Source organism: Panthera onca, chromosome A2 (assembly GCF_046562875.1).
Source record: "Panthera onca isolate mPanOnc1 chromosome A2, mPanOnc1 haplotype 2, whole genome shotgun sequence".
In the NCBI taxonomy this organism is placed as follows: Eukaryota; Metazoa; Chordata; class Mammalia; order Carnivora; family Felidae; genus Panthera; species Panthera onca.
Window position 1 is genome coordinate 55,150,179 of NC_138340.1, and position 6,477 is coordinate 55,156,655.

Sequence of the window (6,477 nt, forward strand, 5' to 3'; positions counted from 1 at the left end):
TGGTAAGGACTGGAAAGATCTAAATGAAGACCTGCTGTACGACTGGCACTGTTTGGTGCTTCTTACACTTTAACTTATTTCTCACAAAAGCCATATGTGATACGGATTATTATATTAATCTTGGTAGAAATAACAATAATAGCTAACATTAATACAGCGCTTATTATATACCACTTTACATATTTCAGCTGTTTTGGGTCACCTGGATGGCTCAGTAGGTTTAGCGTCCGACTCTTAATTTCACCTCAGATCATGATCTCAGGGTCGTGGGATCCAGCCCCACGATGGACTCAAAGCCAAGCATGTTTAAGATTCTCTCTCCCCACTCCCTTCTCCATACCCCTCTCCCCCGTTCCTGTGCTCTCTCACTAAAATACCAAAAAAAAAAAAAAAAAAAAAAAAATGCTGTACACATATTTCAGCTAGTAAGAACATGAACTCCAGAGGCCAGTTTCCTGGCTTCCAATCACACTGGCTATGGAACTTTGGAACTTTGGAAAAGTTACTTAACTTCTGTGTCAGTTTTCAAATGGGAAGAAAATAGTATGTACTTCATGGGATTTAATGAGGATTATATAAGTTAAATGAGCTAAGTTTGATACAAATATTAATGATTGTGGAGTGCCTGGGTGGTTCAGTCAGTTGAGCATCTGACTCTTGGTTTTGGCTTAGGTCATGATTTCATGGTTCCGTTTGAACCCTGCATTGGGCTCTACTGTTGACGGCACAGAACCTGCTTGTCTGTCTCCCTTGCTCACTCTCTCTCTCAAAAATAAATAAATAAACTTAAAAAAACATATTAATTATAACAATAGACTAATGACCTCCCCTGCCAAAGATGTCCATCCTTTAATCTGCAGGAACTGTTCATATGTTTCCTTATATGGCAAAAGGGAATTTGCAGATGTGATTAAATTAAAGATCTTGATATGGGGAGATTATCCAGGTGAACCCAACGTAATCAAAATGTCCTTATAAGGGAGGCAGAAGGATCAAAGACCATGTGCCAAAGAACGCAGGCGGCCTCTAGAAGGAAAAGACAAATCCTCCACTAGAGCCTCTAGAAGGAATGCAGCACCACTGACACTTAGACTTTAGGCTTATAGTGATTCTGCATGACCTACAGTTCAACTCATTCTGACCTTATGTAACTGGAGATAGCCTCATATTCCACAGGATAAGGGCTGCGTGCTGTAAGACTGCCCCCACTTCAGATGCCAATTCCAAGCCCAGTCTATCACCTATGCTTCTAAATTGGAGGTTCCAATCACCCCTTCCTTGGGTTTGATCAATTTACTAGAGCAGCTTACAGGCTCAGAGAACATGTTACTTATCAGATTACCAGTTTATATTATAAAAGGGTATAACTCCAGAACAGCCGGTGGGAGGTGGGATGGGGGGGTGGGGGGGGTGGGGGGCAGGGAGGAGATGCATAAGGCAAAGTATGTGGGAAGGGAGATGGAGATCCCATGCTCACTCTGAGTGATTGGTTCAAATGGAACCATGAAATCATGACCTGAGCCAAAACCAAGGGTCAGACCCTCAACTGAGTCACCCAGGTACCCCACAATCATTAATATTTTTATTAACCTCCACAAATCTCTTCATGTTCACCAATCTAGAAGCTCTCCGAATCCTGTCTTTTTTAGAGGATTTTATGGAATCTTCATTACATAGGCATGATTGAATCGTTGGCCACTAGTGATTAAAGTCAATCTCCAGTTCCTATCCCCTCCCTGGAGGTCAGAGGGTGAGACTGAAAGGTTCTGCTTCTAGCAACCAGCTCCTACCCTTAGGTGCTTTCCAAAAGTCACTCACCAACAGAACAAAGGACACCTTTACTGTTGTCTTCCCTTAGGAAATTCCAAGGGTTTTAGGAGCTCAGTGCCAGGAACTGGGATGAAGACCAAATATATATTTATTACAAATCACAATATCACACCTTGTAAGGCTTATTTCAGACTTCTGACCTCCAGAACCATAGGAGAATTTGTATTGTTTTAAGCCCAACAATTCATTATGAAATGGCTTAAAAGCACAAAGTTGAGGGTTGCCTGGGTGGCTCAGTCAGTTAAGCATCCGACTTTGACTCAGGTCATTATCTTGTGGTTCATGAGTTTGAGCCCCACACCAGGCCCTGTGCTGACAGCTTGGAGCCTGGAGGCTGCTTCGGATTCTGTGTCTCCCTCTTTCTCTGACTCTCCCCCACTTACACTCTGTCTCTCTCACTGTCTCTATATATACAATAAAGAAACTTAAAAAAAAATAATAAAAGCACAAAGTTGAAAAATCAAAATGGCTGTACTAATGGCCCAGAGAGGCTCGATTTCAAACTAAGTAATCCTTTTCCTCTCTTCCTCAAACCTCCCCTCCTCCCTTCTTAGCCTTTTCTTTCAGGAACCCTGTACCACCCTGACAACTGAGCTGGCAGTGCATACACAGTCCTGGCAAAACCAGCTAGATCCTGATGTCCCTATAAAACACCCCAGCCCCCAACTTTGGGCGGGCTTGCAGTTTTGCAGCCTCTTTTGTTCTGCAAAGCAATAAAGCTAATGTTCCTCTTTACTCCAAACTCTGTCTTCGAGTTATGTTTGCACTCTGAAGCACAGAGATTGATTTTTGATAACACTTACAATAGGAAACTGATAGAAAAGATTTTAGCAACAGCCCTACTGGATGTCGGCGATGTGTGATGATACTCTTTTCATGGGTTATCTGGTTTAATGCTTGAAATAATCCCAGAGGTGGGAGCTACTTATCTCCATTTTACAGAGGAAAAAAACGAGGTGCAAGAGGTTAAGTGACACCCCAGAGGGCCTTTGCAAGCTAGCAAGTGCTGGAGCCTTGAGTCAAAGAATAACTCAACGACATTGAGCTCATTATTTGCACTCTACTTACTTGTAAAGAGGGGAACCATCTAAAAATGGCTAGAAGAGGACTTCTATGAAAGAAAGAGGGGGAGAAGGAGAAGCCAAAGACAGACTGGAAACCATGAATTTTAGTTTCCTTGCCCAGTTGACCACTGGCAATGATGCCATTCAAAGGGTCCTGATCTTGGGCAGCTAGAAAGAAAGTAACTTTAGTTGTTTCCATAAACAGAAGACCTTGAGAGTTGAATTTATTCTTTGTAATGCCTTCCCTGGTCCTTTGCTGTCATCTCCATGCTCATTAGGCAAGTTTATGCCATCATCTTTATGAGAAGTTCTCACTAGAGGGGCATCCAGCTGATTTTAATTACCTCCCAAGCCGTTGAAATTACTAAGAAAGAGCCAGGGAGTCTCCTTGATTCCCCCCAGCCTCACACACTTCAAGGTCAGAGAAGCAGGGAAAGCTTAATCTTGGATGGACTGGAATGCCCTCTGAGGACACCACTGATTTTTCACATGTCTTGTTTCTTCAAATTCTTCCTTTGATGCTTTCCAAACGATTGGGTCATCTAGAGTGGCCTTCAGCTACCTAATACAAAAATTGAGGCCACAGCCCTTATGTTCTTTACCGGGCCGTTCATCTTCACCCGGATCCCAGCCCGTGGACCTGGGTTCATTCTGGAAGAAAGAGGCAGACAGGGTGCTCTAGCCTGATGAGAGAGAGCCCAGGGCTTCCTCCAAAAAGCCTAGGACTTGGTCCCAACCACACCCCCTCAGCTACCTCGAGAACATCGCCTCACCCCTCTGTGCCTCAACACTCTTACCCAGGTGGGCACACAGGATGTTTGAGATCTAGAGCTCAGAAATGATTTGCAAGCTGACAGGTGCTGTGCACACATCACTTACAGGATACAGAAGTTTTGTTCAGTGCCAGTTTTCTCACAGCAGAAGGCACACGCTTGAAGACAGTCTGTGTTATGACGCTGCATATTTTGCAGTGTTCTGAGGTCCATTTTGTCCCCCTGCTGGGTCCCAAGGGGGGTGGGACTAGGTGGGAGACCAATTATCTTCTTCCTTCTCATCTCTTAGTAGGTTTTAATTGTCAAATCTCCTAGGTGCTTTAAGTAAGGGGGAGAGAGGAGACCTTCCAAAACATACAGAAGCTATTTCCCTGTGGACATGGCCACCAAACCATGCTCTTATTTTTAAAGGGGGCCCTGAAGTCATTTTCCAACACAAGGTCTCATAGAAGCTTGGTTGCAGGCTGTAGCCTGTGCTTCTCCTGTAATGTTTTAATTGGCAGTTAAGTCAAGAGGTTTAATTTCATCCAGTCCCGGCTTTGGCATGTGTACAATTTTTCTATATATCCTGTTTCCTCAAACTAAAAATGTGTCTCTCCCCCATGCGTCCAGCCCATAGCATCTTAACCTTTGTTCTGTCTCCAGAACACCGTCTGTGATAGTAAATTACTCAGCAGTGGATGAATTAGCCAAACCCAATGTGTGAAAGAAGATTAGGAAATTAGGTTCTAAGCACAGGCACAGGATGGGGCTGAAAGATACCAAGACTTGTATCCTGGTTAACAAAGAAACTAACCTTTATTGGCATCAGGCATAAAATCTGCTGTTGGCAATATTTCACTGAATCCCCACAACAACCTCAAGAGTAAGTGCTGTTGTTATCCTTATTTTGTAGATGAGGAAACTGAGACACAGAGAAAGTAACTTGACCAAGGTCACCCAGCTATTCTTGGTCTCAGGATTTGAACCCAGCAGCCTAGTTCCACAACCTCACACTGTCCTCCCTTGGTGGATTTGGGACTGCATTAGCTTTGCGTTGATTCATTTATTCATTCATCCGTTTAAGTCTGTGGAGGAAGGGAGGAATTTTTACAAGAGCTGACCCCAGAATATTTCTGCAGGAGGCACCTGTCATTAGGTTATTGTAGGCAGAAGAGGCTGACCAGGTTAATGTCAGGAGGCCTGAAGGTGCACCCTGGGGTTGGACAAGGATCATGGTGGCCTGGAGAGCCCACCTGAGCTTTCAAATCTGGAATAACAAGACAGTGAATGGAACTTTTCCTGCTGCCTGGGAAATTGGTGGTGAGTCCACAGCTGAATACACGAGATACTAAGAATTCTATAGCCTGGAGAAAACCACCTATCACTGGGTCCTGACAGTTGCCCCCAACCTCAACCCAGTGGCTTTGAGGAGGAAAGGCAGAAGATGCCTTACTATGTTCAACTCACCACCGCCTCCCCCACTCCTCGCCGCCAGACCCACTGCTGAGAGGAGGCAGGGGAGCCTGAAGCCAAGTGAGGGAGGGGCTCCAGGGATGGGGCACAGAGGGCAAGACAGGGACCTGGCAATGTTTGAGTGGGATATCCCTCAGGATGTTGAAGGCCATGAAGTGGCGAAAAGCAGACCCTTCCTTTTGGCCCTGTGTTAGTTTCCCAGGCCCAAACCTGGTAGTTGGAAAACAATAGACATTGTCTCACATTTCTGGGGGCTGGAAGTCTGAGATAAAGGTGCCAGCAGGGCCACACTCCCTCTGCAGTCTGTTGGGGAATCCTTCCTTGCCTCTTCTTAGCTTCTGGTGGTTTGCTGGCAATCTTTGGCATCCCTTGGCTTGTAGATGCATCACTCCCATCCTCCATCTTTGCTCGGCATTCTCCCTGTGTCTCTGTCTTCACACAGCTGTCTTACAAGGATGCTGGGCATATTGGATGAGGGGCCCGGCTTTCTCAGTATGACCTCATCATAACTAATTACATCTGTTAACGACCCTACTTCCAAAAAAGGTCACATTTTGAGATGGTGGGGTTAAGACTTCAATATATCATTTGATGGTGGGGACCCATTTCAACCCACAACGGGCTCCACTGCCGGTCTCGAAAAAGGACAACTTGTGGATCCACAGTGCCATCTGGGAGGAAGGAATCTGAGGCCTCCCTCCACTCCAGAGAGCCTGGGGTTACAAACTGCCTGAGGCATCATTAAGAAGTGCCAAAGAAAGGTGGCCAGATAGCCTGGCTGCAGAGATGGGACAAAAGGAAGTTGGTCGGTACGGTACATTTGCCCCCATCCGGGTCGGGCTGCTGGGAGGCCAGCTTGGGAAGACTGTCAATGATGCTGCTGAAATCACTCATCACCTGGCCTAAGGCCCAATTTGCAGGATTCTCTACCAGTAAAGCATCTTTAACCCTCTGGAAGCAAGTCACTGGTCAGCCCACTGTCCAGTGGTGCTGTACAAGTTTTAACTCATCAGATTTTTACAATAACCTAACGTCGTGGGGCCTGCCGCCATCTCATCTTACAGCTGAGGGAACCGAGGCTCAGGGACACACTGAGGCTGTGCAGGAGCTCCCAACCTCACACTCCTGCCTCTCCTATAAGATGGGGCTCCTGCACCTGTTTCTCCCCTAGGTCACCACCTTCTCTATGTCCTGCCTGCCGTCCCTGCTCTTCATGCATCCAGAGGTAGAAACAATCCAAGTTCCTTTATGGCCCCAAATCTGCTATGAGACTGTACGTGAAAGAAAGAGGCCCCTCATCACATTCCTTTTTACAGACATCACAGGGCATCACAGAGATCCTTATTGCAAACGCC